The 23142-nt window shown below is 30.8% G+C and overlaps 1 protein-coding gene across 2 annotated transcripts in view; it reads right to left on the bottom strand.

The window, feature by feature from the left end:
* LOC143206558 (potassium voltage-gated channel protein Shaw) overlaps nucleotides 1–23052 on the bottom strand; it is a 334396-nt gene extending 311344 nt beyond the window's left edge. For both annotated transcript variants that reach the window (XM_076419165.1, XM_076419164.1), the window contains exon 1: nucleotides 22915–23052. The gene's annotated coding sequence lies outside the window, so the exon portion shown is untranslated. The remainder of the gene's footprint in view (nucleotides 1–22914) is intronic.
* Between the last annotated feature and the right edge of the window lie 90 nt (nucleotides 23053–23142).

The following is a 23142-nucleotide window of genomic DNA, read 5'->3' on the forward strand; positions in this document are numbered from 1 at the left end:
AGAAATGAACCATAACTTGTCTTTGCAGTAGTTTCAAAAAATCAGCTTTTAAAGAACTTGGAGGAACCGTCACCACATATACGATATATATAGTACACTGGTGGGGAAAATCACAACAAGTGCATCAACAAAGGCTGCAAAAATTTAAGTTTCGGGGAAATCATGTTAAAGAATGAGCTATTTGAAATTGTTACTCGGTAAATATATATGAAATATGAATGAATAAGCCTGAGAAAAGACACATGGTAGATCAGATTACTGAAGGTTATGGTTACAGAGTATTATGTCTTCCTCCCTATCACTGCATATTTAATCCAATTGAGTTGATATGGGGTATTGCAATAGACATTCAGGTCGAGAAAGATATTCATCTGGATTTATGGAAAGAGGCATTGTCGAAAATAACACCTTCAGTTTGTGTGAGCTCGATCAAACACATTGACGAAGAAATTGACAAATGGTAGAATCTTTTGATAGAGTGGAAATAAACAGCTGATTTATTAACTTGATTAGTGTCTCTGAAAGTGAAAGTGATTGAATAATACTTGATTAATGTTGGTTGATGATTCAATGCTTACAATTATCAAGACAGGGTGATGAAAGAGGAAACAACTAAAGGTCAGTATAGAATTAATATACTTTAATTGTAGAAAATTGTATTATAGAGTGTGAATGCTTTATGATCATGTGTGTATTGTTGAACATTTGGTTAACATGTATGAGGAGAGAAATAATACTAACTACTACTACTAATAATAATACTACTATCTACTGTTTTGCAGATATGGCAAATGCATTAAGGAGAATGCAGCGATTAAATGTAGTTTTATCAAGAAAAATGTATACTGATCGTAACAGGACAAACTAAAAAGAGATATAGTAATATTATAATGACTTTACAAGGATACATTGCATCGAAAGAAACAAGAACTAAGCGTAAAACATAAATATGCTCTTTAAAGGAAGTAAAATACATTACTCAGATATACAATTGTTAATTAAGTGGATTACGCCTTCGGGTGATATGACTATCTAAAAAAACGCGCCTAAAACGCTACCTATACTAGCGTAGAAAAAAGTTTAATGTATATATAATAAAACATCTCTAACCTATAAATTATTATGGCTGTATAATTAATTGTAGTTTTAATTTCTTCGATAAAATATGTATTAGATGTACTATAATGTTAAAATAAATTATAATACATTTTTTGTTTAATTATTTTATTTATATTAAAATGTTGTTATATGTCAGAACCAAAATGTACTAAAACTCGGAGTTGCTGCCGTAACGTTGCGACATTTTGACAGGTCTCCCGTGTCACTACTGTTTTGGATAGACTATATTTATAATCTCATATCAAAATACATTTTTATTAAAATATGTCACGATTATTCCTTTTTGAAGGCTCAGGAGAGCTACTTTTCTTTGAATGACAATTTGGTAGATTTCACCAAATCCCTCCGGACAATATAAAACAAGAACAAAAACATAAACCTAACGTATAGTTGTCACAAATTAAATTAGAAGTACCCCCAAAGAATTAGACTGCCATTATACGCTAATGTGTTTAATATTTACAGAAATATAAAAGCCCGATGGTTTTAACATCCTCAAAAGTATATTTCAGTAAGTTATTATCCGAATACGTGGAAGCAAGATAATTGTATAAGGAAAATAAAAAAATTGACAACTAATTACAAATCGAAATAATTAAGAACATGGAAGTGAAACTTCAGAGATTACAACAAAAAAGTAATTCAAAAGGAAAGCATAAGGTGAAAATACAGCAATACTTTCCGACAATCAAACATAGAAAGGTAAATGTATTTTGCCAGAAGCGCAATATATTACCTCGTTGTTTTTCTCACTTTTAGAAATAAATGCCAGTCAGGACAATTAACGAAAACTTACAAAAGGCAGATAGGCCTACAGGGGAAACACGCCTTGAATTATACTTAATAATTAGGTGATGTGGAAAAATTTTCATTGTAAATATAATAAGGATATAAATACAACCCAACAAATTGCTGTCAAAATTCATTAGAGTTATCTCTTTTATTTATTGTTAGATATAAATACTATGTCAAAATAAATTGTATTTATTCTAATTTTTGTTTTAATATTATACTGTTAATATTGTACTGTTTATAAGTGTGTCTAATTATGCCTTACTTAAATTTTCTTGTTTACTTTATTCCTTTTATTGCAATAATCGATCTGCTCCAGAGAGTTATATAAACCGAAAGAAATAATAGAAGTAAAACTATACAAATCACAAAGCTTCAAATCTTATGTTGTCAATTTATTTTACACTGAATATATTATATATATTATATTTACACTATCCTAAAAAATCATGATTTAAACATCTACCTTTTGATAATGTGTTGAAATATCTGCAAAATCAAAAAGATATAGTAATACATAATATATAAAGTATACAAATATGGCCTTGTTGTCATTCTTACCTCTACAATAGTCTTTAAAAAATCGTTTTTTCTCTTTATTTAACATAAATATCCCCTTGTTCTATAGCAATTTATAAAATTAGTGTAACAACTTTAGAACATCTTACTAATAATCCCCATCTTATACGCTTATTTTGTTATAATCGTATTTTATTTGTAATGTTTGCTGCTAATGTTCTGTATTAAATAACGCGTAACTGTGAAATATCTCAAACTGGTTTAGAATAAATGCGCATGAGTACTCCACACAGCTTTCTCTTTTTAATATTCCCTGGTGTTCACCTTCTTTATTGTAAGTGGCAACGTCACAAACTCAGGCGAAAACTACCGAAGTTTTTCGAATACCGGCTATGACTCCGAAATTAACAACTACTTACAAATATCGATATTTTTCTCTGCGGCCGACATCCCCTGTTCATATGTATAGTGTATTAGTATAGTGCAGGGGTGTGCAACTGCAATGGTAAGTAGTGGGGCAAAGTTTCGCTTAGTCCAATCATTGGCGGCGCTGACAAGTGAATTTGATTGGTTAGTTTAAAATAGTTATGTAGAAACCTGTAAGGAAAATACTTTGCTTTGATTGGTCTGCCATTTCCCCCGATTATTTTGTGACGTCACATTTATGGGCCAATAGTATTTAAATAAAAATCAAATATAAATTTTAAAATTAATTTATTAAAATAAAATCCTGTACAAATATACATAAGTGTAAATAATATAAATATATATAAACAAAAAGCAAAAAAAAAATTTTGACTCTCTATTCTAGGCAATATTAAAATATCTATAATTCTTCTATAACGCCTTCCCATATATGTTTAGTGCCATCAATTTTACGGGATCTATTAGAGTTCTAAATTATCTTGAATTATTGAAGGTAAACTTTAAATCCTTCCCTGTTGATATCGCATTAACTTCACATTCATTAACTTGCAAAAATACAATCACACCTCATAATAACTTAAAATTTGATCTTGAAAATCATTATGGATTGGACAGTTGAAACGCTAAAAATGTATGTGTTTTTTAAAGATATTTAGATTTTAGAGTATTTAATCTGTGGAACTACTTAATATAGACAAATATTGCATGTTGTCTCTTTTTCAGAAGTTTTGTTAAATAGCCTGAAATAAGACTAAAATACAATATTAGACTCTTGTTTTCCTCAGAGCAAAATTCTCTGGAACTGAAAATATAGACTCAACTGGTGATTTAACAACCTCAAGTGGTACTAGGTCTCCCGTTAAAAAAGAATATAAGTGATCTAACATGTTCATCTTCTTCACAATTTTCTCCGGGAATGATGTGAAAAAATTGAAGTGATGAGCCCTTTTAAAAAATTTTCGAACATACTAGGGGAAGGATGCTGTTTCTACCTCCATGACCTCTAATAGATCCAACAAAATTATTTAAGCAATCTTGGTTAAGATTTGTTAAACAAATGTAGTTATTTGTAAATTGAGACAAAATAGATTTCTTTAAGGTCATAAATCCCCTAAAAGTAGCAATTAAATTTTTAATTGATGGCATCATAACAAATATTTTCTTAACAAGGCAATCAAATTTAAATATATAATTCCTCTACTATAAAATGATTGAACACTGATTGTTCTAAAAAGTTAAAGTATTGCAAATATTTTAGGGATATTTTACAATTAAAAGTAATATTTATTACTACTAATTATCCAGTTATATTAATTATTACCTTCTTGTAAGACTTCTTTATGTAGAGACATAACACTGACAGCATACGAACAACTCGGTAGATTAATTGAATTTTATTATTACTAACATCTTCATAAGGTTTTGATTTTCTGTAAACAAACAATATATAAACAGACATGTAGTAGATAGATAATTTTATATGTACCTGATAAAACCAATGATGGATATGCATTTACCCTAATACCTGTTCGTGAAGGAAGGATAATTCTAAATTTTTCACTAAAATGTCCATAACAAACACCATGACGTTGATATATTTGCATTGTGGTTTATCCAGGTAACTTACTACTATTTACTTGATCACCCCATTTTTGGAAAGGAGCGAGATCATTCTTTGGGAAACGATGTCTAATTTCCGTAGTAGGATTTTACCCCGGTACACTACATCTTTTACTACACTGACGCATTGTCATAAATTTTTATATTATTACTCCATAATAATTAATGTAAAACAAAAAATATGCACAACGTAAAACGAAAATTTCATGATCTAAACAAAAACCATAACCTACAAACAACAAACATAAAAATGGACGCCCATAGAAAATGCTGATTTCACCCAATTTGATCGACCAATCACATTTCATGTTAGTGGCGGCACCAGGAATTTAAACTAGCCAATCACAATTTGCGATCGCAAAACATTTTCCCAAGGTCGCCTATACCCTGAAATTTCTATTTTTTCTATGATGTCAATTGATCAAACTTCATATTATCTTATTACACAATTATTTACAAATTATTAACAAATATTTATATTTATATTCATATCTACATGGAAAGTAAGCAATATACTTAGAAAATCGGGGAAACCTTTTGTCTGTTAAGTGGAAAGTGAACCGAACACGACATCAAATTAGTAATTCCGTTAGAACTTTTTAATAGCCTCCCGCCTACCTCGAGGCTACAAGTTCTTTTACGAAGCTTTTCGCAACTTTTTTCAATGTGCCTTTAAACCGTCCGAACTCTTTGAACTCCATTTAACGCGCACCATAATACGTCAAACATAAAACTGAATGCCATTCGTTAAAAATAAATCCGATACTTCTTTTTGACTCCGACAAGCGTACACACGTTGCCTTTCTATAATTTAATGAGAGATATCGACATCAATACGATACGGAAAATAACTGAAATGTTTAAGATGAAATTTAAAGCACTTAAACAAAATTTAGTTTTATTTACTTATGACCTATTTACATATGAACTGGAATTTGTTTTTGATAAGTTTTATGAAGTTACGATAACCTTAAAAAAGATAATTATGTTTATTAGATAATATATGGTGTTAACAAGTCACAAAACATACAATGGGAACTTAAATGGGCAATAGACTACATCTATTACAACATAGATTACTTATCATTCTTTGGATATAATATTTTGTAACATCTTTGTGATTTTTATTTTTATTACATTATTATTGTTGTAACGTTTAAGGTAATTATTATTTATTTAAATGCAAAATCATAAAATAAGGGTTTTTTTAAGATGTGAAGGTTCAAATTAAATTAATTATTTTCTAAAGGATTCTACTCCAGCGCAGAAACGATTTTTAAAAGTGAATAATGGCAAACTTCAGTAAACATCTTATGATATACATGAAGTTTTTGACACGAGAAGACCGACCCAAATGGGGAATATATATTAATTGCTTAACCAAGATGTAATTCCTAGTTGTAATTTTAATTGTTATAATAGTTCGTTCGTGTGGGCATCTATCTCTATACTTTTTTATTTATTGACAAAACTAAACAATATAATGTATATAACCTAATATAACGAGAATTTTCTTTCAAATATTGTCAGCAAATGGCGACATTTTTAAAATGATTAATTGTGCAGAATATACTGAACATAGGCAATGTAATAAGAAAAATAATAATCAAGGTCTTGCTTGGTCTGGCGTTTAAAAAGACAAATAGGATTACAAAGAGCAAAAATGAAAAACTTGCATGGCTAAATATAATATGTCCAATTAAGTACCTCTGAAATATATAGAACAAAAGGCAATTTCGTAATAAAAATCGTAACATGTATTTAGTAAATTCAAATATTGTATTTTTAAGTATATTTTGGGCAAATAATGTTTTTATAGTTTCTTATTTTATAATATTTAAGGCATTAACAATATACATTTAAAAAATAAGTTATTAGTTATCAGATTAGATATTGGTTTTTGATGTATTTTGAATGTTTTTGAACTTCCCCCTGTAATATAAATATTTTAAACCTATTTTGTAATTGCCCGCTATAGTAAATTAACCCGCTTTGCGCGCCCTTAGGTGGGTCGAACAAACAAAATTTATTTACAACCTTATACGTGGAAGATCACATTCTAAATCTGACTATGGTGTATTAGCAAATTATCAACAATATTTGTCATGTACTACAATGTAATGAGACTACAAGAAAACAAACCATGTTATGAAGAGGTTATAATTATATATTAATCCCAGTAAACTTTAATCTATTAACATTATATGTATTACTAGTACATAATTCATTGAAAAACATAATAAAAAAGTTCCGAAGTAAAATTAAAATTTAAATAAGGATTATAGATGTGATTTGATATTATATATTCTAGATATGACAATATCAACAATATTACGCTCACATATTAGCAGAGAATGTAAAATGTATACTCTGGAAATATAAGATAAATGTGGTGTGATTATTAGTGGTTATTAAAAAGCATGATATGTAAGGATGTACATTTCATAGGAATATACATAAGAAATATTTGGGTATTGACACTGTTCCAGATAATGGTGCATGCATGATACATATTTGAAATATGCATTGTTATATATACTACTACTAATTATAAGTAATATACTACTAATAAATTGTGGGAATTAATTTACAAGAGAAATAGAGCTTTTGGTATGTACTTTTAAGAATTCCAAGGCGCAACAGCAACACGTATAATATTTATTGTGATTATGATATTATGATAAGATCGAATATAAATCTGGATCATAAATGAAATATATGTCCAAAGGCATTATCAATATTATAACTACAGCTGAATGGTAATACTACACAGTGAACTAAAAGTAAAAGTAATACAACAATCGAAAAAACATTAATATTCCACAAAAAGGTATAATTTTGAAAAAGCATACAAAATTTTGTGAAAAACTAGAAATTTCACAACACTCATGTATATATTCTGATCATTTTTTCTATTAAAAAGAGCAATTAATGAGAAAAATAGGTAAAATATATATTAACCAAAATATTTTCCATCTTTGTCTTCAATTTATTTCCATCATCAATGGAACTATGTTGGTTTGTCAACGATCCAATGACTGATCCACTTTCGCACCTTCGGCAATCCAAGCACCATCTACCATCCAAGCCAAGCTGCATCGATTAGCAGAAGTGGCAATATTATTTGTAATACAATACATTTATTATTCCCAACAAATACACAGCAAGACTTTATGGTCTTGAATAGTCGCCTTCAGTGTCGATATACACGATTCCTCTGAATTAGCCCGTGGCTTTTACAGTGATGTGTAAACGTCTGAATAGTTTATTCATCAATTGCTAAGCTGTATGAACATTTTTCAAGAGTTTGAATTTACATTGACGTATAAATCGCCACTTTCAAATCGTTGAAAAGAAAACTGATAATTGGAGTATAATAGATCATCAGCACCACCATAGATTTCAACAAAAATAATGAATCTCAACAATGTAGTTTTGAGTGTTCCATGACTAGGGTTTGTATACACTAAATAATTCAATAATAGTAAAGGAAAATTGTTGTTAACGAACTTCAAAAAAGGAGGAGGTTGTATGTTCTACTGTATTTTTAAGTGTACGTTCGCCGATTTCTCCATCGATTATGGACCGCTTTTTAAAATTCTTCTTCTAATCGAAAGAGTACACTTCCGAGGTAGTCCCATTGGAACCAAATCAGGATCTGATGTCCGAATCTGAAGAAATCGAGGGAAAACCGCAAATTTCAAAATCACGTAAAAGTTTTCAGGTATTTTTTATTAATAATAAATCAATAAATTGTGTATAATGTTATAGCTGAATTGATGTGATGGAAGACCCGAAGTTAAGCACTAGTCATATCATAAGATAAGTCGTAGAAATTTTGCAGGTAACTGTTTCTATGGTGTAGTTATTGAATATATGTTATATGTTATAAAGACTCCGCTCCATCAGAAACAACAATAAAACGTCGGTTTGTTCACTTCACGCGTCGTATACACAGTGATGATGCAGAACGTAGGGGACGTCTAAATGTGGGGGTAATACCAGAAAAAATAAAAAATTCCACAAAGTCGTTTTGAGTGACGGAAAAGTGAAGTTGCGTGAATTAGGTAACATCGTAAAAGTACCAAAAGAACGTGTTGATTTTATATTGCATGAACATGTAACTATGGGAAAGCTCTGTTCAAAGTGGATGCCGCGTTTACTCTCTGTTGACCAAAAACAAGAACGTGTTGATGATTCTGAGAAGTGTTTGGTCATGTTTAAACGTAACAAACCGGAATTTTTGGGTCGATATGTGACAATGGATGAAACATGGATCCATCATATCAGTCATCTAAGTGGACTGCAAATGGTGACAGGCCCATTTTGAAGCAAAACATAAATCGTTCTACAAAAGTGGTATTAAAATGTTAAAGCGGCGCTGGAATGATCTTGTAGCTCTTCATGGAGATTGTATTGATGAATAAAGCCAATTTTAAACAAAAAAAAATGTCTGGAACTTTTCACTCTATATGTGGTTTGTGCCAATGTGTATTCAAAGCAGTTATTTAGCTAAAAACGATTATCTCAAAAAACACATGTAATAAGGAGAAGTCCCACAGAGTCAAAACTTACAATTTTTCTATAACCACAAACATCTACACCCATACCAAGATTCTCAAACCCAGTACCATAGAAGAGAAGCAATTAAATATGTTATGTATAATATGATATAAAATTCAATATATAGAATAAGTAACTTAAGAGAAGATGTATTGAATTTTTAAACAATAGAACTGTCATTTTGAGAGCTTGAAAATCCTGGAAAAATATAACGCTTACTTTGGTATTAAATATTCATAAAACATCATATTCCTCCAATATAAACTTCATGGGAAAATATTTAAATATTCCTTTTCAAAAATTTCAAATATCGTTTCGAATACAAGTTCCCTAACGATCCTGATACATGTTTAATGTTCCATAAACTAAATCAATTTAGAATTCTAACAAATTCCCAACACGTCACGTATATCCGAATAAAAAAATATCAAATGAGCTGACGCTACCTTCCATCACGACCCTCATCGAAAGGGGATTATTTTAAATGCGAAATTGGGTTCGACACAATCCAGTATTACAAATGCCATAACAATATGTTTTACAATTGGAATTGAAGGAAAGGTTTGTAGAACTTATTTCAAAATATTCACTTAGCGTAAATACATTTAGATACATATCTGGTGATATTTTTATTTGATTTAATTTCATTACTGCCTAAACCTAAAAAAAAACATCCTAGTTCGTTAAATATTCATATATTTCAGGACGATTAGTGGTATATCTATTATTGTGGTTATATTTATATAATATTCATATTGGTATAACTTATACACCTCAGAAGATAATGCTTACACAATTTTTACAGGAGCATCTTAGAAATTAAAAAAATTAAATTAAAAGAAATCATATGGGTTAATGGAACAAAGTTGCAATTATTTTTACATAACAAATTGCGCTTTTATAAGCTAACTCTAAAACCTAAATTAACCTACGGATTCCAGTTTTGGGAATTTTCGTGAAAAGTACTATACTTAAAAAAAGTAAATAAAACATATTTTTTCTAGAGTTGGGAACTATCGATTGAAAACAGTCGAAACAATCGATTCAGTAAAATGCACGGTTCGACTGTTTTTTTTTTTTCTGAATTCGTGATGTCAAACGAAGATGTTCGAATATTTTCCTGTATAAATTGTGAGAGAGAAAAGGACGGAGATAACTGCTTGGGGGAGTTAATTTTATATGTGCTTATATTTTCCCACGGTAGTATTAGCGAGACGGAGATATATTCCTTCACGTACTAGCTTTAATAAAGAAAAAGGAAAAATAATTACTGAACACTATTAACATGCATTTAATAATTTCATTTTAAAGAAAGTAGAATTACTTTTATATTTGAATGTTGATGTCGTTCTGTAAAAAGAAAGAGAATGTTTCTATGGAATGGAATAATACCCCACAAATGTTTTATCGTATTTTAATATGTTAATTGCTGTTTTTAAATAATACACTGTAATAAATATAGACAATACAATAGAATTGACACAAAATCTAAACTAATCCATGACACAATTAAAAATTACTTGAGCTACTAGAGCTTTCTTAAATAAAAATAATGCTTTATTTGTTATTGAACGGAAATATTTTTTAACAAAGATCGAGAGTTAGATCCAAAGCAAAAAGTCCATCAAAAAAATATTACCTATTATTTCCATAAAAACAATCAAATGTATTTTGCTATTTATCATTCACAATTTTAATCTTTTTACCCTATTACATTAACAATCTTCAAAACTATCGTTCCAAAATGCTGTTATATTAATATACAATATATTGTTATTTACAATACATCTACCAAAAAAGTCATAAAACTATATAAATGACATATAAATCTATGTACGCAAAAAATTGGCACATTTTTGTCAAGATCGCGGCTAGGACGACAGAGCCAGAATGTTAAAAATCGAATGAAGCTAGTAGAACCAAAAATAGTAACTTAAAGTACACGACTGAAACAGTCGATAGTAAATAGTAATAAAATCAGTCGGACCGAAAGTAGCGACTGAAACAGTCACTAGTAAAAAATGATAATATCAGTCTAAGCGAAAATAGCAACTGAAAACAGTCACTAGTAAAAAGTGATAAGATCAGTCGAACCGAAAATAGCGACTGAATCAGTAGTCAATTACTAAATAGTCGATAGTCGTTTTCAGTCGATACTTCCCAACACTATTTTTTTCAGAATACGTATTAAGAATTATTGTAATGCTCCCGGATACCATAACAATAATTATTTACACCGAGCCCTTCAGAGCTAGAGGGAAATGAACAAAAAGTCCTATAGTCTCCCAAATAACAGTGAGCTCATGTCATCATGATGTAGAATGTATTGCCTATTATAGTCTATAAATTAGTTTTAAAATCAGACAGTATTTTTGATTCTCAATTTAATCTACCTAAAAAGAGATACAACGATGTCTAATGCATCCGAAGATATAACTGAATCAGCCTATAAAATTCACTTGGTTGATCTGCAATTTTCTTCAAAACATTTAGCGATTATAAACCAACAAACGTTGTTTTGGCGTTTTGCATGTTTCGATTAATTTCAAATCTCTGCTTAATATTTGTTATTAGTCTGATTGAAAATGGCGAAGTCAAATAGACAGAGTCAGAAACAGAACGTGTCTCTAATCAGTTACTTCGAACAGAAAGGAATTAATGGGATAATGCAGTCAAATGCGTTGGAGAGCTAAGTATTGATATAATTGAATATCAAATTGCTGCGGTTGTATGGGAAATATTTTTAGCGTGTTGCAGCTGCAATGAATATTAGTATAGACACTGTGGATAAAATATCTCAAAAAGTTTTGTGGAAATGTATTGTATATACCTTACAATGGGTGGAACAGGGAACGTCGGATCAGAAAGTGTTAAATAGATTGGAAGTATGTTGTTTGGAAACAGCTCCTTTACTGATTTGAATACTGACTCAGCAATTGTGAATCTGACACTGTGAATGAATAAAACGTTTGGGATGTGGGATTATGATTAACTACAAAATAACAAATAAAAAATAATAAAACAACTCTAACCTACAAACTGTAGTTTAAATCCTTGGATAATATATAATTTATATGTATTATAAAGTTAAAATAAACTACATTTGATAAATTTTTATTTTTTTATTTCATTATTTTATTTACATTTTTTTGATGTGAAAATGAATTTTGAGGTATGTCAAAATCAAGATAAAATAAGTCAGAATTGATACGGCAACATTGTCACGTTTTGACGTCCTATATTTTGATGATGTGATTTCACTGTATTTCAATATAGTCTATTGAATTAAACAGCATTATCATCAAAATTAACTTGTTTTTACAATACGATACAATAAGAACGATACGAATGAACAGTACCAACACAAATAGAATTTTATAGACTGGTTCGCGTACGTGTTCCAAAGCAATAGAGAGTATTATGCCTCTTTTTTACTAGAGTAAAATGAAAAGGGAAAATCCGCTCCAAGTTTAAACCGAAATTATCATTTTTACAAACTAAATTTGGCAGTAAATTCGACGTCATCTATGACGTACATTGACTGATTTGTAGGAGTCTATTGTATCGCAGAAAAAATAAAAATGCACTCATTATTAAACAAATTATAAGCAATCTAAGACGACAAATAGAATGTCGAAAAATGGTAAAAATTATCGTTTTTTCTTTCGATGGTTTAACAGAAAAAAATCGTTTCACTTTATTTTTATTGTCCGATAGCGACATGTTTTTTAATGTTTTTGTTTTTTAAATTTTTTCTGTTTTTATTTTATGTATCCTTTAAATATTAATAAACATCAATTAAAAATAATGTAAGATTAGCTTTTAATTATTACAACAAACTACTTCACTAACATAATCCAAAAAAAGACTAGCAAGTGACTGGTCAAGAAACTCGATATTTTAGTACACATAATAACCTTTTATTAAGCCCTTTCTTCACGAAAACTTACCAAATGCCTTTACCAAAAAGGTAATATGAAACGTTTAAGATTGATGACACTGGAATATAATGGACCAAAGTGGCATCAAAACAGAAGTGTCTTTAAAGAAAAACGATAATATATCAGTACTTAAATTTTAACTATCGAAAAATTAAAAGCATTTTTATGTTGTCTGCTATATCTATATATAAATTATGTTATAAAATTTATTAATACACTATATATACACAATAATACACTAATATTTATGTATATAATAAAAATTTATTCTTCAATTAAAATAAAAAATTATTTATTTATGTTATAAAACATTTTAAATTTATTTTAACTTTAATTATTAGTTTATTTTTCTGGATTCTCTAAACAATTTATCCTAATTATCCAATTTACAGATTGGAATCGAGACTGTAGTAGAAAACCCAGGGGATGGATCAAAGGTGTTTTCAATTTCTGGCCAAAATAACTCCGGAATGGTATATTATGAAGACCTCTCTCAATACCAAATGGTGCTTCATTTTATGAACTTTTAAATGATTGCGTTTGTAAATTCACAGACTAATGGCACCCCTGTTTCTCTGTGTATTTAATTGTTTCTGACATACCATAGGCCATTCAAGATCATGCTTAATGTCTTATTTTGGAACCCTAGCAATTTTTTTGTGAACCGTATAAAAAAAGGATTGTACCATGTCTTGGTATACAAGGATTTTAATTAAGGATAGTACTTTACTTGATCTGCGCAGAAGAGGGAACAGTGTTCTGGGTACGCCATATTCCTTCACAATGGCTTGTTGGATTTGAATTAAACATTTTAGATTTGTCTGACTTGGTTAACTATCGTATCATAATTTCATTACATGCGTTTGGTGCTATTCGCTCTTATGGTGTCTTTGATTGACCAAAAATTTATTCTTCATTTTCAGGCAATTGTTAAAAGTCCTAAATCGTAACTTTTGAAAATTATTCTATTTACATTCAATCCAATATTTAGATAAATATTAACGATATTTCGGGACACTAACTAAGATGAGAATATGATTTTAAAAAATTATTTGTTTTCTTTTATTCTTCATAATTCAAAATCGTATTGTTTAGTTGATCATTAGGGACAAAGAAAAAATAAATCTTAGCTTGGAGCTCTACTTTAGAATTTTAACAGTTATTCACCAAAACGTAACTATGATGTTGACTTCTGTCTCTTTTTAACAAGGGTAATATGATTTTTATTACATTTTTTACAAACTGCATTTGGCAGTATATTCTATCACATGCATTGGCTGTTTAAATGGAAGGACTATACATTTTATTCTTAAAATATAACATACATATAATTTTATCAAAACTGACAACGTCGCAGCATCGTTTTTATGAGCCCTATTGGTAGACTTTTATTTCAGATACCAATTGTCACTGAGAAAATCTAGAGAATTGCTTTTGGGTAACACTTTAAATCCCAGTGTAGTGCAGTGAAGGCAGTGCCTGATAACCAAAACACGGCACTGCTAATATAATCGATCAGTTAATTTTAGTTCTGGTTCTTCAAAAAGCAATATGGTGTCATGTTAGACTGAATTATATGGTGAGTGAATCGTCTAGGCTAGGGTTTGGTTTATGGTGTAACGTTATCTATTTTAAATTTATTATAAAAGCAAATTTTTGGTGAAAATGCGTATTATCGCAAGACTGTTAATATTTCACGCAATAATAATTAATAACCCGATTTTTAATTGCAGCTTAAGTAATAGTAAAGTGTCCTGAATTGTACCTAAATTAAATCCAATATTTAGATAAAAATTAGCGATATTTTGAGAGGCTAATCAAGATGAGAAGATGTTTTTAAAAAATGTGTATAAGAGAATTATATTATATTTATTTATTTTACTTTATTCTTCATAATTCAAAATTGTATTCTCTAATGTAAAAAAAGTTAGTTTCAGTCTTAATTTGGACCTCTTCTTTAGAATTATAACATATATTCATCAAAAAGGTACCAACATTGTTTACTTAACAATAAACCTAAATTTGTAAAAATATCTGTTTATAACGGCTTCTAAATTTTAAATATCACTCATTTATCAAATCTTTTTCTTTTTATTAAGATATCATTTTTTTTCTAAAATAACATTAATAAAAAGTAATTAATCGCTTGTTTTTCCAGTTTGTTGACACCGGAAATTGCTTACCAGTCAGAGAGTTTCCATTAATGCCCAGGGCATAACATTAGAAGCATATTTAATATACAGGAAGCAGAAACTACGTCATCAAAAGCACTGATTACATAATAAATTAATAAATTTTGTAATGCATAAAACACTTTATTTACAGTCACTAAGTAATACATAAAATATTTTTAACAAAAAAAAATGGAACCGACTTCAAAAAATAAATAAGGAACTCAGTAAAAAGTAAAAAAAAAGGAAATTTACATTTTGGTACGAGCAAAAAATTAGATTTGTTTTGTTCGTGATTTAAGTTTTTATATATGTCACAAAATTTTATCATATTTTTTTTTATATTATTTTATTTATTTTTTTAAAATACGTCACCAAGCCGGCTTAAAACGTGCAATATATAGTTTAAATAAGGTTTTTGTTTGTTTTAATTTAGTTACTACAACGAGTATTATGTATGTAGGAATATCGTTTATCCGAACACTCCCTATGATTTTGCGGAAGGAATTTGCACGAAAAATAAAAACACTGGTTGAATAAAACTTGTTTATTTTAACATTGAATGTTACACGTGGTCAGCGGGAGAATTGACAGGACATTAGGTGAGGTAAAGGAAGTACGGTAGTGCTGTGGAAGTGGTACTGCTACGAGAAGGTAGAGAAAAAAAAAGACAGCGAGACATCGTCGTGCTAGTCTTTCATAGCCGGCAACCGCATGGTACCAATCCACCGGCGTTGCCAACCTTTGAACTTTGTAGGTGAATGCGTGGTGGCCCAAAGAGTCGTAGCGGTCGATACATGTAAATATTTTATTTTAAAAGCGTTTTAGGTTTTTTTGTGTTAAAAATGTAAGTTTGATTATTGTTTACTTTTTAGGGTGTTCCTTATATATTTTTTGAAATCCGTTCAAATTTTTTGGTAAAAATATTTAATTTTTCTCTTTTTAGTGACATATAAATACTCAACAGATTACGCAGTTACTTTATTAAATATTACACTGGGTATACCAAGTTAAGAAGCGGCCCATATGACAAAAAATAGAAATAAAGAAACAATGATGGAAAATAGGGAACCCTTCAGGCCCCTGGGTCCGTTACCTAGCCTAGATATTTGACAAATGTTCTAACCAAACTAGAACAAAAACAAAAGGTCGTTGCCAATCACCGGAAATAGAACCCGCAACCTCCGCATGTGAGCTGAACGCTCTAATCACTACACCATAGGAGCATATGTTTGAAATATCTCTAGTGCTTTTCATATGATATAGTTAGTGCCTAAAGGCCAAACTGAACGGTTTTTGCACTGAACGACTTCCGGTATTCCATTACATCAGCTCGTCACATCTGATTATTTTAAATAAAAAAATATGTGAAAACTTTGTACGTGCTAGATATATATATATATCCTCCTTTTTTACAGTCGGTTAAAAAGTTACTTTACCTAACACTTACATTTTAACTAAACAGTTATGAACACATCAACAACATTTTTTTTTCGTATTTATAATTTTCTTGCTTCCAGAGTAAGATTAATTACATAGAGGAGTTTTTGTTTGAAAGAAATATCTAAAATATTTACCTATAGCAGTCTGTATCGTTTATTTTCCATTTCGGTTAAGAACAATAGAACCAGACAAAGAATGGTCGTGTCGTTCCACGGCACGGAAGAAACGAAAGAAACAAATAATAAAGATTTCTATTGTGCGAACGACAATCCGCTTGAAAATCTGTTTATTTTTATCGAAGAAACATCGAATACACAAAACCGCTTAGATAAATAGAAGTGTGAACTGTTTCGGTATGAATTTTCTGGGGATATTTGGAATGACACACAAACAGAAATACACGTCTGCAGACGTCAAATTTAATTTTTCATACCGTTAGGTTGGCAGATGTCTAAGGGGGTTTGGGTTTTCATTTTATCTTGTTTAAAATGAAAGTATTACGCTTGTTTTTTTATTCTATTGCATTAAAAGGACAAGAGTGTTTTTTTTGTTTTTTTTTATTGAACACGAAAGGAGAACCTTATTTTAAACATTAGATTAGTACAATATTAATTATTTCAGATTTTTTTATTTTAAACCAAGTTTTATACTATATTTTAGGGTGTTTTTTCAATTAACTAGAATTTATCTGGACTGACCCAGTCCAGTACTTCTTAATATGGGCTCTAACCAGAGTATTTGGCGTAAAGTTTATTTGATTATGATATATTCAAAAATCGCCTTTTTACCGACCATGGTTTATCTAGACTGGACCTACTCACCTGCTGCCCAACTTGTTAGCTTGGATATTAGTATCACTGGGATCCTTATTCCTTATTGCATGTTACACTGTTGCTTAGAGACATTTACAATTGCTATCACAAACATAGAATACATCCAGGCATGCTTGGTAAGGTTATACCTGGTTATGCAAGAACATTTGTAGATAATGTGGTATTATACTCCATACTCATTACTACAAGGCTAATAATTCTAAAAAATCTGATTGTACTCTTTTAAACTATAGAAAACCACAGTTAACTTATATTACTTTGAAAGCCTTTGCTCCAAGAAATAGTCCTCGTAAGGCTGTAGATATATCGTAAGAAAGGATGCAAAACATCTTGCACTAAGAATTAAAAATGTGAAAGTACTACGCAAAATTGGTGCCTTACTTTCTGAATGCTCAAACGATTTTTACATCAATCTTTGAACCGATTCAATAACGATTCGACTGAACAGCATTCGGGTCCTACAGAAGCATGGTTGTAAATGTATGTTTGTTATTTGAAACTGACTAAATGTGACTAAATTCTAAAAAGTCACTATGGTGTTTGGTAACATGACTTGACTCGTTTATATTAATATTGTATTGATCTCATAGTATTGCCTGTTCGGTTATCCCAATAAGATGCCATTTCTTTCAACAAAGTAATAGAATTTTAAATTAAAATATAAGTTTTTGTTTTTAAACATTACACATTTCATAACTGGCGCGGTCGGTAGGACTTCGGAAAGATCCTACTCTTTTGAATTCGTTCAGCTAACCGGAATCAGCATACTTATTAAGCAAGGAATATAGATTAATGTTGGATTGACAATGGTCCCATAGTTAAAGCATTCCTTGGCATAGTTAAATGGAGTTCGAGCAAAAGTTCGCAGGTCTACCTGTAAGATCACTAAAGGTGGATTGAAAGTTTTTAAAACTCCATAGTCTTTAAATGTTAGAATTAGGAAATATCCATGCTTTCAAAAACATAACTAATCCGTGGATTTTTTGTACAAGAATCATTCACAGCACTCTGAACTAGCATAATATATTGGAATTGAACAAAATTGAACAGAATCAGTGAGTACGGCCTCTAAGGGAAGTTTGCAGTAGCTCAATTTCTGAGCCACAAACTATTGAGATTTGGAGCCACAAAAAACTTGGAAATAACAGATTAATTGAAAACTTCCCGGCCTACCACTGTAAAACACATTTTTTGGCAAATTTTTTTTATTCAACATAATTCCCTTCAAGGGTGATATATAAGGTATGATTTGTCATTTGCTTCAAAATAGACCTCAGTTTCGGCGATCAGCTTTTTATTCCACGAAAATGTCTTCCCAGCGAGCATTTTTTTGAGATCTGAGAACAGGAAATAGTCGCTGGGGGCCAAATCTGGAGTATACGGTGGATGAGGAAGCAATACGAAGCCCAATTCATGGAATTTTGCCATCGTTTTCACTGACTTGTGACACGGTGCATTGTCTTGGTGAAGCAGCACTTTCTTTTTCATGAAATGTGGCCGTTTTTTGGCGATTTCGTCCTTCAAACGGTCCAATAAAGCTATGTAATGGTCCTTCGTTTTTCAAGGTCAGCAATGAAAATTATTCCATGCGCATCCCAAAATGCAAACACCATAACCTTGCCAGCCGACTGTTGCGTTTTCCCGCTCTTTGAAGCGGGTTCATCGTCTGCAGTCCACTCGGATGACTGTCGATTGGACTTCGGAATGAAATAATGGAGCCATGTTTCATTCATTGTCACATATCAACGCAAAAACTAGGGTTTATTATGCTTGATCATCTTCAAATACTGCTCCAAATCATCAACTCGTCATAGTTTTTGATCAAAAGTAAGCTCGCGCGGCACCCATATATTATACCCAGTCTCATACCCAAATATTTGTGAATGATATGATGTACACGTTCAGTTGATTATCTTTAGAGTGTTTGCTATTTCATTCAATTTCAATTTACAGACATTCAAAATCATTTTGTGGATTTTTTTAATGTTATCGTCGATAACAACCTCTTTTGGGCGTCCACTGCATTCACCGTCTTCGGTGCTCTTTTCACCACGTCTAAACTTAGTATACCAATCCTTGATGGTTGAGTGTCAAGCCAAGTTTTTGCTTCAACTATATTTTTTCCCTTCAAAGAGGAATATTTTAATCAACACGCGAAATTCCTTTTTATCCATTTTAATTCACAATAACAAAAGTTGCTTCACTCAAAATGCTCTAATTCACAAACTAATGATCCGACAGTTGTCAAATTTAATCACGCATCTTTTGAGGCTTAGGAGGTTTTTTGAGTTTTTTGGAGGTTTCCATTCCATTCCATGCAGGGTATACCATGGAAATTTAAATAGAAAAAATGGTATCTAGAAGATCAACAAAGCCAGACTGGAGGACGAAGATATATGCGATACTCACAAATAACTTTAGTACAATTATAAACTGCCCAGACGGGACAACTACTACGTAGATCTATTTGGTTGTACCTTTCGGAGAATGGTATGATATCGCGCGACCGATACCTCGTTGTTCAAAATAAAAAAAAGACTACGTGCTTATGTCTAACTGAGAAGTGTGATGAGTGAAATATAAGAGTTTCGTTTATAATGGATTACGATTGAGCCGGCAATATCGCTTGAAATGTCGGTAAAATAAGTCGCAACTTCTTTCAATCTGTTTTTGAGTTGTTGCTGGTGTGACTGAGAAGTATATTTTATATTAGATTTTAAATTCACAAACATCCATGTCAAGAGTACTATTCAAATTTGTAACATTCTTGGCAGACATGAAATATAGCAGTATGATGTTCCATAACAGTACATATCTTAAATGTGGTATATTATAGCTTCTACAGAATTGATATGGCATCTAATTATCAATATTTATTTGAAAATCCAATTTCTTCAGATTAATTTTTTTTGCGGTTTACTTCGCTTCAATCTTCTGATTTCCTGCGTGTTGTCCAGTAGCTGTATTGATTCCACATTGTTGTGATTTAGCAACCTTATTTCATATTTTAAATTTGATTTCGAGGTCATCGTACAGCTTTTCGTTAGTTACGTAGCGATAAACATTGGCAATTAATAACTTTGTTTTACCCCAAATTTGCATCCCATAGGTCTAAATTGACTTTATGATTGGTTGATAAACTAATTTCTTTAATTTTAAGTCAAGTTGACAGTATCTTCCGACTAACCAGTATAGTTGTTTAACTTTGAGTCTAATGCTCGTATATCAGCAGTATAGAGCAGATACAGGAGTGATTCCAAGACACTACCCTGTAGAACTCCAGCCGAAATAGGTTTAAGCATTAAGAATGCATTTCAGACGAGACTTTAAATTTTATTTCGAAAAAATATGATTCCAGTAGTCATAATAATATCATGACAATTATTATTTCTCTGTTTCATGCTGTTAATGTTTTCCTGTTCCACCTGTTTCATTTGAATCGTTATTCGTTAGTCTCGATAAATCGTAGCGAAGGTTTATCGTAAAGCATCATTTGTAAATATATTAACTTTTGGTATTATTTAGTCACAAATTTAGCGTGAGAAGACTTTCTTTGCTTTTATTATTAACAATCAAAAACAGAAGATTTAGGTATTCGAACGAGCTATCTTACGTGTTAAGTGGAATGATGACCAGCGAGAGACAGAAAATGATAATAGATAAATTGGTATGTCAAAATTGCGTTCGAAAGTAACTGAAAATGAAGTAGATAAGCTTAGAATACAACGAGTTTGTTTAAACATACGAACGGCCAGTACTATACATTTAAATTGAAGGATTCCGCAGATACTCTTGTGATTCAGGAACGAGCAGCAGTTACAATTAGGGACATGACAATCATTTGGCAATATTATGAACCATCAAAATATATCTGAAAGTCTACTTATATAGTACTGATGAAAAAGTAAAATTGCCACGTTTGGTCCTCCCAACAACAAACGAATCACTACTTGGAATCTTTTCTGACGACACAATTATAATGGCTAACGATATATATCTACCTAGGGCAGTAGAAAAAGTACAAGTGGCAGTCAACAAATTCTACAAATGGACGAAAGATGGCAAAATTCAACTTAATAGCTCCAAATCTGTTCATGTTAATTTTGCATTGCGGTGAAATAATAAAAACTTAATAACATTTTGCATTGCGGCGAAATAAAAACTTAATAACATCACTCAATAGATGCCCTATTCCTCAAGCAAAGTCACCTAAATACCTAGGCATCCATCTTGATGGTAGATTAAATTGGAATCATCACGTTAGACAAAAATCAAAACACATTAAAACAAAATAATACTATACTGGTTAGTTGGAAGATACTCTCAACTTGATCTAAAATCAAAGAGATTAATTTATCAGACAATCATAAAGACAATTTGGGCCTATGGGTGTAAATATGGGGTTGCACTAAAAAGTCAAGTCAACTAGTCATCCAGCATCGCTACGTAACCAACGCAGAACTGCACGTTGACTTGGAAATCAAATGGATTTATGAAGTTATCCAATATTTCACCTAAAAACACGAAAGAAGATTACTAAATCATACTAACGTGAAAGCAATACAACTACTGGACAACGCGCAGGACAAACCATACGAACTTATATAAGTGTATAGCTTTGGTGTAAACTATAGCTTAAGTTATTATAATTTGAGGGTTATTGATGTATTTATCTCCCACTCGTCTTGCTTGTGAATTATTCCAAGTACAAATAAAATTTAGTAATAAATTAACTTATAATTAAGATTGTTCTAAGCACATCAAATAAAGATGTTATCAAAAAAACCTTTAGTACAATACGCTCATTCTTTTCTACGATGGGAAATGAACTGCTTCTTGGTCAACATTCAAAAATATCATCATTTTTTTTTCGAATGTCATCGTTTGGTGCAATGCATATTGTAAAGGGTTATAATACATGAAATTATGTATTATACCATAAAAGATCTGACAATTACAAATAAAATAACAGATTTATCAGTAGGAGCGCAGTTACCTCTAATACATCATCTAATACAATTTAGCCAAAATGTTCAATATAACATTGAACCCGATGCTATCTAACAGCAATAATATCGTCATCAGACCTGACAAAACACCCGCCATAAGCACGCGAAAGTTTATGTTTTAATTCACCAACAATCGACGAATTGATTATTGTTATTGTCGGAAAATTTTTGAAAAATAGTGTAGTGATTATACGAAGTTTCATTGGGTCATTTAGTCTGTTAATGAAATTCTTATAACGAAAGTGTAATTATAAATTTTGTTGTATTAATAGTAATATAACTGGTAGAATTATAAAACCAGTTAAATGCTGTAGTGTTTAATTCTTCATAAAAATAAAGTATTATAAATATTACAATAAAGTATAAAAAAATAAATATGAAGTATTTTCAACTTTTAAACTAAAGTTTTAAGATTCAAAAAAGTCACTTTAATTCTTTAACACATTCAAGAAATTTACTTTTGTACTTTTTAACTTACCTTTCGAATGGACAGCAAGAAGTTCTGGATGAACACGAGCGAAAAAAAACCGCCAAGAATTGCCGGCGAGCGGACAAATCGCGCTATTCCACCAGTTGCTAGTCGACGCGTATCGTCGGAAGCTGTCAAGCCGTGGCCGCAACGAGAACTGAAAGAGGGAATCTCGGGACCATCCACCCTTCCCCCCAGTTGCCTCTGCCTCTGCCTCCGACGCCGCGGTCGCGATCC

This window comes from Rhynchophorus ferrugineus, unplaced genomic scaffold, assembly GCF_030347505.1.
Source record: "Rhynchophorus ferrugineus isolate W39M unplaced genomic scaffold, kcgeb_rfMv2 rfM1, whole genome shotgun sequence".
Taxonomy (NCBI): Eukaryota; Metazoa; Arthropoda; class Insecta; order Coleoptera; family Curculionidae; genus Rhynchophorus; species Rhynchophorus ferrugineus.